This window comes from Canis lupus, chromosome 32, assembly GCF_011100685.1.
Source record: "Canis lupus familiaris isolate Mischka breed German Shepherd chromosome 32, alternate assembly UU_Cfam_GSD_1.0, whole genome shotgun sequence".
Lineage (NCBI taxonomy): Eukaryota > Metazoa > Chordata > Mammalia > Carnivora > Canidae > Canis > Canis lupus.
The window spans coordinates 17,921,571-17,942,306 of NC_049253.1; the positions used below are offsets into that span (position 1 = coordinate 17,921,571).

The 20,736-nt window shown below is 38.2% G+C and overlaps 2 long non-coding RNA genes across 12 annotated transcripts in view; one reads left to right on the top strand and one right to left on the bottom strand.

Annotated features, from left to right (window-relative positions):
• The window catches only part of LOC119867192, a 35,879-nt gene that overhangs the window by 7,677 nt on the left and 7,466 nt on the right, over window positions 1-20,736 (bottom strand). For 2 of the 11 annotated variants that reach the window (XR_005382766.1, XR_005382769.1), the window contains 5 exons: window positions 11,290-11,431; window positions 11,082-11,127; window positions 6,687-6,774; window positions 1,061-1,287; window positions 246-467 (listed from right to left, as the gene is read on the bottom strand). This is a non-coding gene — a long non-coding RNA (uncharacterized LOC119867192). Of the gene's footprint in view, window positions 1-245; window positions 468-1,060; window positions 1,288-3,878; window positions 5,451-6,686; window positions 6,775-10,975; window positions 11,128-11,289; window positions 11,432-20,736 lie in introns of those variants that run through there. The other 9 variants (XR_005382771.1, XR_005382770.1, XR_005382773.1 and 6 more) reach the window with 9 other exon arrangements.
• LOC111093625 lies at window positions 296-3,323 on the top strand. Its single transcript, XR_005382778.1, has 3 exons — window positions 296-463; window positions 2,937-3,063; window positions 3,169-3,323. It is a non-coding gene; the product is annotated as an uncharacterized LOC111093625 (long non-coding RNA).

Genomic DNA, 20,736 nt, shown 5'->3' on the forward strand with positions numbered 1-20,736 from the left:
CCAAGGAAAACCACAAGCTGAGACGTGTCTAACAAGGTCCTTCTGGGTCATTGGCTACTGGGTAGAAATGATCACAAATGGGTAGATTCAGGTAACATGCCCCAGACGTTTATATAATTTGAAGGTTTCTTATAGAAAAAAAGCAAACTTGTGGATTCAAAAATGAGTACAAGTGTATCAGGGAATACGAAAAGAAATCACAATAAGTAATAAATTAAAAACTGACAGACACCGTAAATGTCCAGAAAAATATCATAATTTTATTAACTTCTTGACACACTGATGTGATGAGTCTTTTTTACTCTTCTTTGAACTTCATGCTCCTTGAACAACTTTTCGTATGATAATTATTTTATGATTTCCATGGAGAAGATGGAGTTCGATATTTCCGTAAGCAGGTTTGCTCACAATTTACTTATGAAACCATCAGAAGAGCTTCCTTCAGCTTCACAACTCATTACTGGTAACTTCATATAAATTTTTAAGATTGTGGTCAATATCAGGGAGGCTCTTGTCAAGTGTCTTTAACATGTGAGTTCTAGGGTTAAGGGAATTTCTAACAGTTGCACCTATTTGAGTACATATCAAATCATTTCCTCCCCTGCTACCCACATGCCTCTGATGTTGGGTACTAAACACATTCAGCAGCTTGACTGCACCTCTGGCCTTGCACCTAAGCAAATCACAGTAGGAGTGGAGTTTTTTTAGAAGCTATTCCAACACCAAGACAGCTAGCAGTAACTCAACCTTGTGTAGAGATGTGAGTCAAATATGTCCCATAAACCCAAACTAAACACATTCCCAAAGTCAACTTTCCCACAACTGAAGCCCAGAAATGCCTGAAGCTTCCCAATGCCAGTTGGTGGAGGGCAAATGTGATGGAAAGCAAGTCAAAATGAGAGGAGAAAGTGATCCTTGCCTACCTCAGTTAAAATGTCTTATTTTGACTCCCTGCTAACAGGCCCTGGGGCTTAAACTCCATTTGCTTTATTGTCAGTCCATTTTGGACAGAAAATGGCTCTTCTCTCATTTTCTCATGCCAGATAACTAATATACTCACCTTCAATATGATCACATCAGGCAAAGAATTGCACTACATGCTTTTTTTAAAGCTCATGTAATCCTCACGTCAACACCAAAGCTACTGATTAAGGCACACACAGCTCAGGGAACATAGGCTCTGAAAGTTGACGCCATTTGTTTGAGACTGCAAAACTAGTGCAATCATTTCTCAAACTGGCACACATGCAAGTGTGCTCTCTTGCCTTCTTGAGAGAACAGAGTGAGCTGCAAGTAGAAGAATGAGAGAAGGATTTACTATGCTTTCTTTAGCCAAAAAAAAAAAAAAAAAATGAGTAGATATCAAAGACTCATTAAGAATTTAAAGTGCTACATTGATAACTTCTAGTATTGAGTTGGACCCTAGGCTAAGAATCCAAAAAGTTGATTCAGATATTGGCACTGCTTTAAGGTAACTTGGGGAATCAAGATTCAATGAATCTTACTAAATGGCTTGATTTGATAGTTCTTCCCAAAGCAGTATATATAGATTGTACCTTACAAAAGTCTGTAATAAAGCATGGTCATAAGAAATTTATTTGTTTGAACTACCAGTTATAATTCTCTTTGGTTTCCTGACTGAGCTTATATCCATTACCCCAGGGAATCCTACGGTGACAAAACTTAACTCCAAAACCCTAGCTCTGTTGAGACCATTGAAAGGCACCTAATCACTATTTCGGTTTGCACCATTAGTCTATCCCATGTGCCTCTGAGCATGTGGCCACACTAGAAAGTTCAACTCCAGGAAACTATAGACAGGCTCTTTTGAGGGGATCTTAAACGCAAAACATGCTGCATTTAAGACCCATACACTCTTCATAAACTCTTTCAAACAGAAGTGTTCCCCACTATTACTCATCAGAAATATACAAATTGAAACTACAGTAAGATGACACTCTGCGATGACCAGAAGAGATTATATTTAAAGACTGACCTATCTCAATGTTGGCAAGGGTGTGGAGAAACTGGAACTCTCAAACATTGGTGGTAGGAGTGTAAAATGGCACAACCACTTTGCAGAAATATTTGGCAGAACAAACTAAAGCTAAACCTGTGTGTACCCTCTACCCAACAACTCCATTCCTGGATATATATCCAAAAGAAATTAGTGCATATATCTATCAAAAGACACATACAAGAATTTTCATAGGCATTCTTTTGGTAATCACCAGAAACTGGAAACAACCATTTAAGTTAAACTCCCATGAGTAGTAGAAAGGATATATTGTAGTGACATCATACACTGGAATACTGTCCAGAAAAAGAGAATGAATTAACTTCAGCTGCAGGCAATGACAATAAATCTCACAAACAAGCATGAGTGAAAGAATACAGATACAACAGACTATATAGTACAATTTTTAAACCAAATTTACACACAAATATGACAGCATTCACAAGCAGGCAAAACTACTCAGAAGTGATAGACAACAAGAGAGTGATTACTTGGAGGAATAGATTAGGAAGGAATATTGGAAATCAAAATCTTCTGACTGGTGGTTATGCAGGTGATAATGTGCAAAATTCATTGAGTTAAAGGCCTAAGATCTGTGTTCCATAAATCTATACCTGAATGTAAAATATTTTTATATATTGATGCCAAGGCAGACCTGCCTTGCAAAGAAAAAAGATCAAGATATCAAAACAATTAAACAGGAACCTGGGGGCATAGACAAGAGAGCAGAGTCTCAACCATTGTGACTTATAAGGAGTACAGGGGAAGGAAGGGGGCAGCAAAATCTGGTCTCTCTCTCTAAGCCAACAAATATTTACAAATTTGTGTCCTCTTGTCTGTCTCTGTCTCTCCCCGCCTCCTCCCTTCAATTTCTTTCTTGTTTCTTGCTTTTCCCACTTGAATCTTTCCCCAATTACAGAAAGGAAAGCAAGAAGATCTTTGGAGTCAGGGAAATCCTGATATTTCACACTTTGGTTTTGCATGAAGAGTTTGGCTTCAATCGGCTCAGTGGACTGGCAGGTCATGCCCTATTTAACACTCAAGTGGTAAGAAAGTCAAAATTGAAGGGGTTTTATAGTGAGTCCCAAATGGCCTTTCTAATTGCAGTTATGTTTTTCAATAACTTGAATTACTCTACCACTTTATTTCAGCAATGAAGAGCTGTTAGAAGACATATTAACACCCTCAAATACCTAAAATCAATGTTAGTTGGAGATATTCATAGACATCAACTAAAGGAATTTTTAAAAATAAAGACATTGAACACCAGGTAGTGGTTATTTCTATGGTAGCAGCATAATGGCAGGCTTTGGTTGTCACTATAAACAAGTCTTTGATATACTGCTTTAGAATGCAATGCAGTAAAGTGGTATCATTGTGAAAGTCTAAAAAAAAATTCATTTACATGATGCCAGAAAGTTTTGCCCTAGTATTATGCAAATGAATACTCATGGCTCAGGATAAAATTTCCAGAGCTTTATCTCAAACAATATAGATTGAAATGAAGACTGTGTCCTCTGGGAAAATGTTAAGTTCTTAAAAGTGGAACTGTTATCAACAGTTCAAGTGAAGAATTTAGTTTATGTATTTTGGATTTTCTATACTGGAAGGTTTTTAATTGCTTCATGAAATATGAAAGCAGAACAAAAAACGATCTTGGACCATTTCATCAACATCTTTGTGAGTTTGAGCAAGTTTGGACAAGAAGTGTTATCAAAACTAACCCCTGTGCTTTGGAATCAAAATACAGTGTGAAGACAGAGTTTGGGATAAAGAGGAACAATAGCTTTATTGCTTTGCGGAGCAAAGGAGGCTATAGCAAGCAGGCTAAGGCCTTCAAAAACTGCAAGCCCTCCCACAGGAAGGGGCTGGGGTTGGGGAGGGGTTATAGGGAAATACAAGATCTAGTCCATTTTGACAGGAATTGTCTAAGTGCTACTAGCCTCCTTCATCTTGTCTTTAGGGTGGTATTGGGTTCTCGAAACAAAAGGCTAAGAAGGGAGGAGGGGAGATTTGGGAAGGAGAGGAAAGAGGTTACTTTAAGATAGAAGTTCACCAAAGCATCAGCGCAGCCGTTTTGATTTCTGTTCAGCTTTATGACTTTAAGCAGTTTCAAAAGATTGACTAAGATTCAGTCATCTTGCATACAGTATAAATTTGATACTCAAACTTAAACATGAAACAAGTATTTTAAACAGCTTAATCATTTTATTGAATTCTAATTTGACATTTTTGTCATCCTCACATGTTTCTGAATTGTGCTATAATCTAAATGCAATAAATAAAGGTAACTATATTTAAGGTTAAAATGCCTCTTTAAAAGTTTAGGTATATGTTGTTCATGCTTAAAAAAAAGAAAAAGAAAAGACAGAAAATGTGGCTGAGTTATTGAGCTATTGAGCTAAGGTAAGTTCTCAAGTTTTCACTATGTACTCCTAATAAACCAAGTAGCTGCTCTTGGAGAATATTTGAAATTGTTAGGAAGGAGATTTGAGAGAGTAATGGTAGCAGAACTAGTTAAGAATTTCAAAATCTTATTCTACCTCTCATTTTATGACCCTGCACATATTACTTGACTTCTACACATTTATTCCCACATCTGTAAAATGAGAATGATGACACAATCCACCTCATAAGGCTTTTATAACTAATAAATGCTAAAATACTTAAAAGCAGTTAGGAAAAAACCTTACAACATGACAGGTGCTCAGTAAATGTGAGATCTTACATTTTATCCTTTTTTCTTTTGTTGGCAATATTCACAGCCTTTTAACTTTTTCCCCATAAAGGACTTTTTACACAAAGTAATACAAAAAGTAATACAATAAAATACCATAGAAATCTAATAGAGCAGATAATTGAAATTTAGAGACAAGAAAACAAGTTTATTTTAAGCAGAACACCACATGTCATAGATTAGGCTAATGACGAGTTTAGCTCCTTCAGTGATCTGTGGGTGCCAACTAACACATCCAAGAAGCCAAATCTCTGGTGACAGGTTCCTTCCTTCTTTCCCTCCTACCACTTCATATAATGTTCGCTGACTTGAAACTAAGCTGAGGTGAGCAGTAATGAAATCCAAATGAAATATTCCTCCATCCAGAAGAGCTCAAACTTGGATCCCAGGAAAACACAAGCAATACCTTGCTTAAAGGATTTTGAACAGCAAATTGATGATGCAGCAGCATATAAAACTATAACTAAAAGCCACTTCCATTTAAAGTTCCACTGAGCATTGCAAGGCAACAGTGAGTGAGGGAGAGGGAAGTGTCTCGATCCAGGAAGTGTGCAGCACACACACTACGGTTTGTAAAAACTCCTAATTCTTGTAGCTGGCAAGAGCTTGCTTCTGGTCCAAATAACATTCTCCAGAAGTTCCTGAGCTTCTTGAATCCCCTGTCTTGCACCAACATTAAGGAGAATCTCTACATCCCTAGAAGAGGCAGTTATTTAGTCGTGTAAAGAAAAAGTAAACCGAAAGCACCTGCATGTCCAATGTTTAGGCTAAGGCCAGGTTAACACCTGTTTGGACTCATTCTAAGGTATTGAGGGAAATACGTGCTGTTTCATCTGAGTTTCATCATAGGTGTCTTCATAATAAAATCAAAGCCACATGAAGAAATAGTCTTACAGCATCATAGTCCAGCTGGATTTTTTTTTTCCCCCTATTTAGACGAGTTTTTCTAGCCAAGACTCTTAGGTAGTGTCTGAGACCCCTCTCTTGCAAGCAAATTCTAAATTCTAGTTTGGAAGTGGTAACTGGAGACAGGCCCCACTCGACATGCCTGTCCATCAGCTGTGAAACTACCAGCTGTCAGTCATAAGAGAACATATTGACTATACCATTTTGACTTGGCTGCCTTGGAAAGATCATTTCAAAATTTCATTACCAAATTATGCATGCAACTAATATCCCTGAGTGTTATGTCAATTCCCAAAACTCACTCTATATCTATCAGCACCTCACTGAGAATCCCTCTTTCTGAATCTTGTCTACTCACCAGTCTGAGGTAGATTAAAGGATAGAATTTGAAGGAGGAGGTTGTATGCATTACTTGGTAATGGAATATATGTCAGTTACATTAGTTGAAATAAAAAGCAAGCTGAAAGTTTAATGGTTTATTTTTGGGACCCTATCAAAATATCTCTGTCTCAAAATAGCTGCATAAAAAAAATGTCACAGACTATGAACTATTCAAAAACATTGAGAACTTCTCCAGAGAAAATAGTCGTACTTCTCTTGATGACTACAAGTAACCAGAAGAGGATTAGTGCAATAAACACAGGGAGAATGTGCCCAAAGAGAGCTATCTCCCTTAGATTCTTATGTTTCATTCTGTTTATATGAAAATTCTATAAGGCCATAAAGATGGTATACCCAAGGTGTAGGAGACTGTAAGGACCGTGAAATAACCTGGCCTTTCGTCTCAAGTTCATGGAATGCCTTAAGAATATAACCAGTGGAATCTATGCACATGTATGAATCTTGGATTCCCTTACTTTGTGACTTTTATCATAACTCATAACAATGTAAGTACATAAAAAGGCAAGAGTAGGAAGTGAACTATATATAAAACACTTTTGTCTGTCAATTGCAGGTAACATATGGGGGCAGGTTTAGAAGGAATGACATCTCAACTAGAAGAGAAAAGACAGCTAATTTCATTACCCTACTTCCATGGATCCAGTCATGTTTTTAAGTTTTCCTACTGCAAGGTTTAAAGGAAGCATAGGGATGGTCCTGCTTGGAGGCTTGTCTGAAAAAGAAAGGAAAAGAAAAGGGGACTGGTTATATGGGCTGGAAGGGTGGTGGGGAGTGAGTATGCAATAAAAAACAAGGAAACAGTCTCACAAAAAGGTATGTCCTTAGTAAAATCAAAAGAAGTGCCAATACAAATATGTAACCATTAGTGGGAACCATCTTATTATAGATCTAGACAAACATTAAAAAGTCTCATTAAAAAATGTCTCTCATTTGAAGCATGTGCAATACTTACTTTTTTTTTTTTTTATTCATGATAGTCACAGAGAGAGGGGCAGAGACACAGGCAGAGGGAGAAGCAGGCCCCACGCACTGGGAGCCCCACGTAGGATTCGATCCCGGGTCTCCAGGATCGCACCCTGGGCCAAAGGCAGGTGCCAAACCGCTGAGCCACCCAGGGATCCCCTGTGCAATACTTATTTTAAAACTAATATAAGAATAATTAAATCACTTATTTGCTCCAAACGTATTTGTTGGCTTTTCCAAATATCAAAATAATTATACTCTTCTCTCCAAAATACACAGGAAATCAAAATACAGGAAAGAACCATCTGGGAATGTTAGGAATTTGGTAAAATATAAGCTAATCCTTAAGCACTATTTCCAGTTGCTGTAGTATAAATGGGATATGCCAGTACTCTCCAATAGAGCTCTCCAAAGATAGAAATATTCTATATCTGCTCTGTCCAATAGAGTAGCTGCTACACACATGTGGCTATTAAGTACTTGGAATGTATATAGTGCAACTAAAACACTGAATATAGGGGCAGCCCCGGTGGTGTAGCGGTTTAGCGCCGTCTGCAGCCCAGGGCATGATCCTGGAAACCCTGGATGGAGTCCCATGTCAGGCTCTCTGCGTGGTGCCTGCTTCTTTCTCTGCCTGTGTCTCTGCCTTTCTCTCTCTCTGTGTCTCTACGAATAAATAAATAAAGTCTTAAAAAAAACACTGAATATGTATTTATTTATTTAATTTATTGATGTATTTATTTATTTTTAGAGGGAAAAGGCAGAGCGAGTTGGAGAGAGAATCTTAAGCAGGCTCCATGCCCAGCAGAAAGTCCAGTGCAGGGCTTGATCTCACCTCTGAGATCATGACCTGAACCAAAATCAAGAATCTGATACTTAACCAACTAAGCCACCCAGATGCCCCAAGAACTCAATTTTTTATCTTTATTAATTTAAATTTAAATGGCCGCATGTGGCTGATGGCCATTATATTGGACAACATGAATAATAGAATTATTGCCTTCTTACTTTGCAGTTTTTTTTCAAGTTAGTTATGATTAGGGAAAAATTGTCAGAAATACAAGGAAATGTACATAAGTTTGCTATTTTTGATGCATGAAAATTTTGGAAAATTAGTGGAAAAATAAAAGTCAGAGAAAAAATGGGCAGACAACATGAACCGACAATTCGCAGAAAAAGAAACAAAAATTACAAGACATGTTTTTAAAAAAATGTTCAACTTTATAATTGATAAAAATGATAAATTTTAAATGAGACAGCTTATGTTGTTATTCCAGTTGGTAAAGATTAATAAATAATTTTAAAAATATTTTTAAATCTGTGAATATATACTAGAGTGGACTTGGACAACCTTTCAGAATAGTTTTTCAATATGTACCAAAAGCTTTAGAAATGATACTTATCTGGCCTGATGGTTCTATTTTTAGTGATTTTTTTCTTTTTTTGGTAAGGAAATCAGCTGTACAAAAAGATATAGATGAAGGGCTCTTTCCAACAGCAGTTTGTGATAGTAAGAAACTAGGAAAAGGACTAAACATAAATAGGGGAATCTTCAAGTAAATTAAGGAATATTATACATATGTCATTTGAAAAAAATCTAGAAGAATATCCATCAAAATGTTTACAGTAGTCTTCACTGTGTGATAGGACATATGTGATTTTTGTTTTTTTTCAATGTTTTCCTTATTAGTCATAAATTATTTTGTAAGTCATTAACTGTAAATCCTGTTTTAAAAGCACATGAGGGAAGGTCTTGTTTTTGTAATGCTTTCCCCACCCTATTCCTGACAAGGGATGCCATCACTGAAAGATGGAAAGGTTTTTCATTTTTCATACTGGCCTTTAATTGTACTATCCCATGGAAGACAGAACCTGGCTTCCAAAATGTTGTTCAGGGCAAGTTTAATGCACATACTAGTCACCCTAGAACCTTGTTGAAATGAAATCTCTGCTTGGGGGGCTGGGTTAGGGTCTCAGATGCTGCATTTATAGCAAGTGCCTGCCAGGTGATGCCAACATTGCAGGTATGTGGCCTACACTCCCAGTTGCAGGGGCTTCAGCCTCGTTTAGTCAATCACCAACCACATTTAGCTCCACTATAGCCATGCCATTCCTTCCTGATTCTCAAAGTTACTTTTTCTGTTGCCAGGTGAACTTTATCAGAATATCCATTTTCAACTTTGTGTTGAAATGAGTTCCTGAAATAGCTTCCTCTGCTGGTTTATGTTTACTTTATAATCACTGCAGACTTCTAGAGTAGTGGTTTGACCTGACTACACATTTACAGTCCCTTGGGGAGCTTTTTCTGTTCACTTAAGTCAATCTGAAGCCAAGCATCAGCATGTTTCAAAACTACCCAGGAGACTCTAATACGAAGCCAAGTTTGTCAACCACTATTCTAGAGAAAAGGAAGGCAACATCTGAGAAGAATAAGCTCATCAGTTCATGGGTAATAGCAAAGTCATAAATGTGTTCACTTCTCTCTCAGATAACTGAACATTTCTCAGGATCATAAGATCCTGTACAGCAGTGTACATCAGCATCATCTAATAGAAATATAATGCAAGCCATACATAATTTTGAATTTCCTGGTCACTGCATTAAAAGTTTTAAAAGAAATAGGTAAAATTAATTTAAGTAATATATTTTATTTAATCCTATCACATTATTATTCAACATGTAATCAATATAAAGAATTATTAACTATATAATTTATATTCCTTTCTTCACATTAAATCTTGGAAATCCGGTGTGTATTTTACCTCTCTATTCAGACTAGCCACACTTCACGTGCTCAATAATCTTTGTGGCTAGTGTATGCCATTTTGGACAACACAGTTTAGAGAGTATGGTAACAAGTAAATTGAGACTGCATGAACTCAAAGCCCATTCTCTATATTAAGTGACTCTGGCTTTGCATCTAATTTGTCCTTATTTTCTATCACAGTCTCCATAAAAAGAGAGTTTCAAGCATCTCAGAGACCGTTTCTATTTTTTAACCTCTAGAGTGTGAGGTGGAGTGTTCAAGTGTATTTTTCTAAAGTAATTCTTATTTTCTCAAACTAAACATATAATATTGTATATTTTTCTGTGAGGACTCATCAGGCCAATATTATACAGTCAGAATTAAGAAAGCTGCCTGTGTTGGGACGCCTGGGTGGCTCAGCGGTTGAGCCTCTGCCTTTGGCTCAGGGCGTGATCTTGGAGTCCCAGAATCAAGTCCCATATCGGACTCCTTGCATGGAGCCTGGTTCTCCTGTCTCTGCCTCTCTCTGCCTCTCTCTGCCTCTCTCTGTGTCTCTTATGAATAAATAAATAAAATCGTAAAAAAAAAAAAAAGAAAAGAAAGCTGCCTGTGAAAAATTTAGAACACTGAATACAAACCAGTTGCATAAAATTTAAGCCAAAAAATGGACTAAACAATAAGAAATATGTATTTCTACTTTAAAACTTCAAATTAATGTGTCTTTTATGGTCAAGAGCTCAGAATTTTAATACGGTAATGCTAGCACATAGCACTGTTAATAAAATTACTGATGTGCTAAATCTCAACTAGAACGTTACATGTGTTCCAACTGAGCTTTTTAAAAACTATTTTATTTATTTATTTGAGAGACAGAGAGCACATAGAGTGAGCACGAGCAGGAGGAAAGGCAAAGGGAAGGGCAGAGGGAGAAGCAGACTCCCTGCTGAGCAGACAGCTTGATGCAGGGGCTGGATCCCAGGAACCTGGATCATGACCTGAGCTGAAGGCAGACATTTAACCACTGAACCACTCAGGCACCCCCAATTTAGCTCTTTTAAAGCTAATCTATTGTTTGCTTACATGATGTAGACTGTTTTTCAATGCATCAGCCACATCACCTCCACCACTACTCCTGCCTCTCCACCAAGTGGAAAAAGTAGAGAAGATACCAAGACTTAAATATTAATAGAGTTTATATCTCTACCTTATTTTCATTCTAGGAAAAAAGCACCAAAAATCATAAGATTTTCTATTCAGCACTTCCTGAAATAACTCTGCAGTTTTGCTCTTGGTAGATTGGTCTTTCATACCTAAACCAATACATTGCCATCTCTTCATCCTTCACCACACCAGCTCCTGGGTAAAAACAAAAGATATCATAGGAAAAAAAGAAGACTCTGTTAACTGCTTGATGCTAAAATCTTTTATAAACCTACAGATTCAGAAATCCAAAGAGCAAGTCCCATCCCTCATCCCCCACTCCCATAGCTCCCCAGTAAAATGAGCACCAGAAGTTACCTTTCAGGTATCTCTGGCCAACAATAAGTTGGGCACTGGGATACCCAAAGCGAGCATAAAGATGTGCCACATGGAAATGGAAGCTCTGGGAATACAGCCAGATATAAAGCAGAGAGATCATGGTTCCCATTGTGACCAGGATCTGCAAAAAGAAAAAGAAAGAAAAGGAGGAACGCAAAGAGTAGTGTGGGAATCTACTTCAGATATGGTTCAGATGTGGAAGCAATGAGTATATTCTGAAAAAGGCATTTCAGGATGAGATACATATTATTTAAAGATGAGATGTGTCCTTTATAGGTCTCTGTTGGGAAAAAATATTTGCTGTCACTGGTGTTTTAACCTATTTTTAGTCATTCTGATAGTGCTTTCCCTTGGATGATGCAAGATAACTAGATTGGGTAATTAACTAGGATTGGATGCTGACCAATAGAATCTTGGCAGTTTATAAAAGGGGGAAAAAGTGGAGGCAGAAGCAAAAGAGGAAGAAGAAAAATAATTAACGTGTTTGTTCTTTGGGCAGAAACATGATGGGGAGCTAAGATGGGGAGGGAGGTTGCTGCCCTGCTCTCGCACAGGCTGGAGAAGGCACAGCCCTGGTTTATTTGTCCAATACTATCAGCTGCTTCTACAGAGACAGAAGACCTTCAGACCACACTTTCAGCTTCCTCCCTAAAAAAGATCCTAGTGAGTCAGTGGCATCCAGAAGACAAATGGAGATGAGAATTCAGTTTGTTAGGGCTGACATTAAAAAGTATAACAAACTAAAAAAAAAAAAAAAGTATAACAAACTGAGTGGCTTACACAATAGAAATTTATTTCCTCACAGTCTGGAGAGAGATTTTCCAGATCAAGCTGTCAGCAGGATTGGTTTCTATAGATGACTGTCTTCTTCCTGTATCTTCACATCATCTTCCCTCTGTACATCTCTGTGTCCAAATTTCCTACTTTTGTAAGGACTTTGGTCATACTGGATTAGGGCCTATCTTAATGACCTTATTTTAACTAAATTACCTCTCTAAAGATCCTGTATCAAATAGAGTCACACTCTGAGGTCCTAGGGGTTAGGACTTTAATATATGAATTTGGGGGGAGAAGAGGACAAAATTCAGCCCATACTAGTAAGCCAACACTATGCAGCAAAATGACAAACTGCTCCACAGGGCCCTCAGATTCATCCCCTGGTTATACTCAGTTGGCTTCTAAAGAGAAGGTCATACTGAAAAAAAATACAATGGGATTGACACCTTCCCTTTTGGATGTGCTTCTACTTCGAGGAGAAGAAAAGAATGCAGCTTCTAACCTAAAAACCCAATTCTCAGTTGCTGGCATAAAAGGGAAAAAATCTATTACAGATTCCTATACTAAGAACTGAACTTGAAAATAGACTATTTTAACAAATTATTTCAACTCAATTTGTTTAGCCAAATAAATCAATCAGAAATTGTTACCTTGGAGAATAACAGAGGGATTCTACAGACTTTAATTCAGAATTATTCTAAGTACAAAACAAAGATCATTAAATATTTTTCATGGTCATATTGAAGATACAGAGAGAAGAAAATGATAACCTTACCATAATCCAATATGGACAAAATTTTAACTATTTATACTTATAAGTATATCCTGTTTATAAATTATATATTACTCTAAGTAATTTCTATAATAGAATTTCAGATTTGATGACTATCTCTCCCCTCATCAGGGAATTATTGGTTATTCACAACAATGAATGCCAAAGTCTGTGTGTCAATCTATGTGTGTGTGTATGATGGTATTATTTTTGTTGTTGGAGATGTGTTTTGTTTGTCTTTTTTGATATGTGTTCAGGGAGGTATTTTATTATAATTTCTTATCCTCATACCAGGACTTCAAAAGTCGTTTCTATTGATTTTGCTTCATGAGCAGGTGATCTTTCATGTATTTCTATATGTTACAAGGTTTCACAGCAGATGAATGTCTGTGTTGAAACTCTCCAAATCCTTTTTGAAATTATTTTATTTATTTAGCATTTCTTTTGAGTATGTCTGACAGTTCTAATCACTGCAGATAAAATAATGAACAAAACAAGCAAAATTCACTAACCTGTTGTAGCTTATAATTGGGGTAGAAAAATGAGGGAACAGATAAAAATTAAAACAAATAAGTAAAACATACAACATATTAAATAGTAATAAATGCCATAAAGAACAGAAGGAGAATAGAAAATCATGTGAGGTAAGGTTAACAATTTTTAAAAGGATGGGGCCAGCCAGCTGACTGGCCCAATCAATAGAGCATCTGCCTCTTGATCTCAGGGTTGTGAGTTTGAGCCCCAAGCTGGGTGTAGAGATTACTTTTTTAAAAATTAAATTAAGTTGGTGGGATGCCGGGATGGCTCAGGGGTGGAGTGCCTGCCTTTGGCCCAGGAAGTGATCCTGCAGTCCTGGGATTGAGTCCCACACCGGGTTCCCTGCGTGGAGCCTGCTTCTCTCTCTGCTTGTGTCTCTGCCTCTCTGTGTCTATCATGTATAAATAGATTTTTTTAATTAAATTAAATTGAAAAATTAAAAATAAATAAAAGGATAGATAGAAAGAATGGGCAAAGAAAAGTAGAGAAGAATTTATCTCAAAGAGATGTATGATTGTGGCTTTGTCTAATGGAGTAAAATTCAATGAGTTTCACACAAAATCCAGAAAGATTTGAGAGAACTATTTGGCGAAACACTTCCAGCTTTAGCCCAAAAGGACAGATAGTAGGAAATGAAGTCATTGGACCCCCAAATTTCTACTTGCAGAAAGCAAGCTAAGAAAAGTATTTGGCTGCAAACACCTGGTACCTTTTATGAAGAAAGGAAGGATAGATGAGAAAGTGGAACCAAAGTGGAACCAACCACCTCCAAGTTCGGAGGGTGGAACTAAAAGCCTTAGAGAGGGACGCCTGGATGGCTCAGTGGTTGAGCATCTCTGCCTTCGTCTCAGGATGTGATCCCAGGGTCCGGGATCGAGTCTCCCATCGGGCTTCTTGCAGGGAGCCTGTTTCTCTGTGTGCCTACATCTTTCCCCCCCTTCTGTGTCTCTCATGAATAAATAAAATCTTAAAAAAAAAAAAAAAGCCTAGGGAATTATTCCCAGAACTTGAGACCCAATCAAGGAACTTCCAATATTTGCCTGGCTGGACTTCAGAATTGCTATGGATTGAGAACTCCTTTGTGACTCCTATTTTGCCCCCTATTTGAACTGACCTGTCCAAGGCAGTTTTCCTCTGCCTGTCTCACCATTGTATGTTGGGTGTATGGAGGCAGATAACTTGTCTTTTTAGTCTCACAGGTCACAGATAGAAATTATATTCATAAAGTTGTACTTAAGGAAAAGTACATGGAGAGCCTCATTCACCTCTGGACCTGATTTAGATGCTGAGATTCTAAATTCTGAGGTGATACTAGAATTGGGTGAGAATTTTGGGGACCTTGGGAGGTGGTGAGTATATTTTGCACTTACAAGGAAGATGAATCATTGGAGCTGGTGGGCAGAATGTGATAGACAGCCTCTAAAATGACTCCCAATGTTCACTGCCTAATGGTATTTACATTTTGTATAAGCTCCTCCCCTTAAGTGTAGGCTGAATCTAGTGACTCTGTACTAGCCAATAGAATACAAGAGTGATAAGACACCACCAGCTACCTCATTTTTAGGGCCAAGTGCAAAATGAACCTGTAGAGCCCTTGGTTCAAGTAGTTTACTAGTAATATTTAGGACCAGAGCAGTAAGCCAAGCGTGGGCTTTTTTAATTCACAGGGCTCTGTGCAAATGCATAAGTCACACAACCATGAAGCCAGCCCCAGGGGCACCTTTCAGATTAGATTATAAAATCTGTGACACCTGTCCTTCTGCTCCTGCCACCACCACCAGAACCTCAAAATTGAAGACCCTGTTTCTTATTTGGAAATAAGGTCTTTGCAGATATACTGAGTTAAGATAACATTACAATGGCTAAGGGTGGGCCCTACATCTAAGCACTTACGACCCATGTCCTTTGTCTGATGTCCTTATAAAAAGGCCATGTGAACACTCAGAGACACATAGGGAAGAATGCCATGTGACCACGGTGGCAGAGAATGGAGTGATGCATCTGCAAACCAAGGAGCCCCAAGAATAAGCAGAGCCATCAGAAGCAAGGAGAGAGGTGTGGATATCCTCCCTCAGAGCTTCCAGAAAGAACCAAACCTGCCAACAACTTGATTTTGGACGTTCAGCCTCCTGAACTATGAGAGAATGAATTTCTGTTATTTTCAGCCACCCAGTTTGTGACACTTTGTTATGGTAGCCCTAGAAAATAAGTATACCCTTCAAAGCAAAGGTGAGACAGGCTTCCTGTCTATTATAAAAGATGTGGATTTCCAAATATCAGAGTTGTTGTGCTGTAATTCAACCCACTGCATGGGCAGGTATCACTCAACTCTCTGGGCATCACCCTGTGGGATATTGGAACTCCGAGAACTGTCACAAACTGGCTGAGCTCAGGCTACTGCTATTGCTGTACTATGCTGTCCTTTGTCTCCATGAAACTATGGCACATGATTCACTAACTTCTGCCCAGGTAAAACCTCAGACTCTTCGTTGTTCTTGACAGGGGTGACAGAACTTGCTGATGAATTGGATATGAAGAGTAAGATAAAGAAAAGAATCAAAAATAACCTCAAGGCACATGATCGGAGCCGTAGGGTGAAGAGTAGTTCTATTTCCTGAGATGGGGCTGACTGTGGCAGAAAGAGATACTTCATTCTTTGCATTCTGTGCCCTGATTATACCCTGAATTTACTGAAAATTCCACGTAGGTAAATCAGCATCAGCAGGTCACCTAAATGCTCTGACACTCTGCTTAAATTTTTCTATTTTTGTCTTCCAAACATCATGGGACATGTTTGCTAAAATTCAAAAGCAACATATCTAGATCATGGCTATTAATATCTAGATCACAGTTATTATTTCCATTTAAAAAGACAATGAGGTTTTTTGTAATTTTGTTTGGAAGCATTGCTGGCTCATAAGGATCACTACTTCCTTTTTCTGAGCATTCACAACCCAAGTACAACCCAAATTTTGCCACACTGATTCTCTTATTATGAATATCATGATCAAGGGGAACCTGTGTGGCTCAGTCGGTTAAGTGGCCAGTTCTTGATTTCAGCTCAGGTCATGATCTCAGGGTCTTGAGATTAAGCCCCATGTTGGCTGTGCACTCAGTGGAGAGTCTGCTTGAGACTCTCTCTCTCCTTCCGCTCCTCCCTCCCTAAAATAAAGAAATGAATCTTTAAGAAAAAAAAAAAAAATTCACTTCAAGTTGCTGTGGGCAAGTGGCTTTGGTTTTCCTACAATGTTAGTTTGCCAATGAGTTGTGTTAGTTTGAGATCCAGTATGGATAGATCATGTTATATTTAAAAATTGGTAGGAGCTCTGTGAAGTATCATACTAGCATGGTAAGGAGGTAGCACTCAGAGGAGGCTACTGAATGGTTGGAAAAATTATTACAATAAGAAAACAAGTTAACTGTTAAGCATATAAGGAAATATACTGAAGATGATAAAAACTACATTTCTTTCTATCTGAGAAGGAACTTACAGCACATAAAGAATCGGCAAGGAAGAACCTTCTTACCACACTAGTCTTGCCTGGACTGGATTCACTGACATCTCCGTGGTAAGAAGGGGTGGGGGGTGAGCAGAGAAAAAAAGATGGATAACCACACCTCTCTCCTTGCTTCTGATGGCTCTGCTTATTCTTGGGGCTCCTTGGTTTGCAGATGCATCACTCCATTCTCTGCCACCGTGGTCACATGGCATTCTTCCCTATGTGTCTCTGAGTGTTCACATGGCCTTTTTATAAAAGATGGGAAGGGAAGGAAAGATGAAAAGTCAAGGGAAGATCCCAAGAGGATGTTTGATTAGATAGATAGATGATAGATAGATATCGATAGATATCTATATTGATATATTTATATTTATATATCTATATATGTATCTCCTGATGTTCTGGCTACTGTGTGTGAATGTATATATATAAACAGTCATATATATATATGTCTATTCATGACTTGCACATATGGGTTGTGCTTCAGTTTGTGTATGTCAGGTTAAGTGTATTTATGGACAAAATGCTAGTTTAACTGAAATAATCTTCATAAAGTGGACACAATCTTAAAAAGATTCCTGTAAAGAAAGCATGGAATGAAGTGAATACTAATGTTATAAGGCTTAGTGACCAAGGAATTTCATGGGTGTCTGATTCACATGACTCCAGTCACTGGAACAAGAGGACCAGGTTTGGAGTGCTGAGGAGAGAGGGCGCAGGGGTTCACGACTTTTGTTTGGGTCATATTTGGCTCAAAGAAGTGCTACAAAGCAGGCTGTTGGATAGGGATGTTGGGAATTTTACAGATATCTAGACTAAACATTTGAGCCACCTGAATAAAGGTGGTAATTTCAGTTACATAGAGTTAAAGACATTTTAACTTTAAATATCAAGATTTTGCTTTTTGGAAGTTTCATATCTCTTGTGATCTGTCTTCCTCTATTGTCAATAATTAGAATTCTTTATATATATTCTAATGTTTTTAAAGTAATGCTTTTTAAATTTAAAGGCAAATGTTTCCAATCTGGAATCTTACAAGACAAGTTCACAGTATATTTTTTCATGAGTAAATATATCAACAACTTTTTATATGGGTTGCTGAAAAGGGCCATTTGAAATCAGCTGTTCCATTTTTTAAAGCATGCAATTTTCAAATATACAAAAAAAGAAATTAGGTTTCCCATGCACCCACCAGCCATATTTGGTTGGTTTATATTTTGCCATATTTGCTCCAAGTATTTTTTAAGAAATACAACGTTGTAGAAATAATAACACATTCACTGTCAGCTCTTGTCTGCTCTCTTCCTAGAGGTAACCACCAAACCTGCATTAAGGGTAAAACATCCTAATGAATATTTTTAGGCAAGGATGGGTTTCAGTTCACTCTATCAACAGGGATAAATCTTAAATATAAATGTTAAGGAGGAAAAAAAGAAAGTCTCAAACTATTTCAGTATTTCATATTTGAATGAAGATAATATTTAATTAGCATTGCTAAAGCTAACACATCAAATTGCTTTACTCTTTGTTGGAATATTTTTCAACCAGTACAGTGTTGATATCAACTGATCAGAAGCCAGAGATTATTTTACCATTGCAGTTCGTTTGGTAGAAATCCATTAAAACACAAAATTCATTACAGGGAAAACTAGTTTTAAATGGATCCTTAAGTGATGACATGACTAGAATCAATATTTCAGTCCCTGACTAAGGTCAATTCTGTAAGTTTGAGGACATAATTTGTGCTAAACTCTGTGGTCGCAAAAATAAACATATGACCCAGACCCTGCTCTCAAGCATTCCAAAGTGGTGGAGCAGAAATATAAGCAGATTGCAAAACAGCATGATAAGCACCTTAATAAAGATGCAAAATGTATAAATTTCCAAGGATGAGAGGATGGTGTCTAATTCTGCCAAGTAAAGTTCTTCCAAAAGTTCTGCCACTGATGGGACCAACATTTTTTGGCCTAGAGAACAGTTAACATGGATCAAATTGTCTGAAATTGAATTCCCTACTTTCTCCCTCACAAATGACCTCTTCCTCAGTTCTCCTACATTCAGTCAGTTGCTAGTCTCACCTGATCAGACTCCTGCCATCTCTTACGCAGTCACCTTTCTCCTCCCTGCTGGCACGGACTAGACTCAACCGCCACCACCTCATTCGGAGTTATTCAGCAATCTAGCTCATCACCAAGCCCAGCCTTGAGGTCCCCAATCCATCTGTAGAGGAACCATTGGGTTCGGTGATCCTCCTTGTCTTCCATGGCACCATGTACCTATCCCATTACAGTGGAAAAGCAGCCACAGCCAACTGTGAAACAATTTCCCACATTACTATCTTTTGAAAACAGCTTTGCCCTATTCATGGTCGATATTCACTTTCCTATTGTGAGGAGCATTTTTCCATTATATGTTCATGATAATATCAATTTCAATAAATGAATGCTGCCCGCACAGCAATTAAGGAAGCACACCCACATTTTATAAGTTCTGCAAAGGAAACGATGTTTTGTGTATGTTCACTTATTTTTGTTTTGGTTGTTTTTAAAGATTTTATTTATTCATTCATGAGAGACACACAGAGAGAGGCAGAGACACAGGTAGAGGGAGAGGCTACCCACAGGGAGCCTGATGCAGGACTCGATCCCAGGACCCCAGGATCACAACCTGAGCCAAAGACAGCCACTCAACCACTAAGCCACCCAGGGGCCCCTGTTCATTTATTTTTGTATTCCTACGGCTTCACTAACTGCCTCATACACCATGGCTCATTCAATATTTGAATGAATGAATTTGAATGGAGTATGACTTGAACTTAATTTAAAGAATTGACTGATTATCTTTCTTTGTTCTTAGCCAATTCTCAAGAAGAATCAGTTTGAGACTTTCAAGTATTTAAGAAGAAATATTAAAACATACCATGTGTTGGTAATTATAAAATTCAAAGTAGCTAAAAAACTAAAAAAGCAAAAATCCCCTGAGATAACAGTTTTGAATTTGCCTTGGAGGTGCTACAATGGTTGTTACGAGGCCAAACTGACACTCAGTCTCACAAGCCACAAACAAGGTTTCAGCTAACAATATGTTTGCCAAGCTTTGTTGAGGGAAATGGGACAGGAGGTACAGTAAGTGCAGTCTATGCATGTCGTCGGAAGACCCACAAGCCACCCATCACCCACAGCTGGTGGGGCAGCTGCAGGACATGCCTGTGGTCACTGGCCACAGTGAAGCCACCCTCAACTTCCCCACTATCTTTTAAACTGTTCCAGTCCTACTGGCCTGAGGCCTGCATACCAACCCACGGAATCCACCCCCCCACACCCCACCCCCGCCTTGCAGTTTGCACAGAGCAAAGGTAAATAAAGCAAATTAGACACAACATTCCAGGGTTTATCTTCCCTCTGTGGTGGCCAAGGAAAGCTTACCAAGAAAAGAGGGGAGGTCACTCCTCTTCCATCAGCCCAAGCCCCGTGTTAACCCTTTACATACAGCCTACTATTTTTTCATGTCCTCAGTATTAATAAATAACTGATAAACAGACAGGTAAATTGGGAGGGAAAAGACAATCTTGAGTTAAATTACAAGCTAAAGAGGACCTACAGCTTCTCCAATTAAGTGTGTGTTTCATTCTTTCTGTGGCTGCTGCTGCATCTCCTACTCTGTCCTAGATACTTATTGTTCAGTAGTAATCAGAGGCATTCTACAAATACTTCCTGAAGATTAACTTGGTCTTCATGTTGGAAAAGGAAGCTCCTAGCAGTGCCTGTAATCCATGTGTGCACCCCTGTGTAGAAAACACTGGTCCTGGCTAATATGGGGATGGAGGGGGGAGGGTGCAGA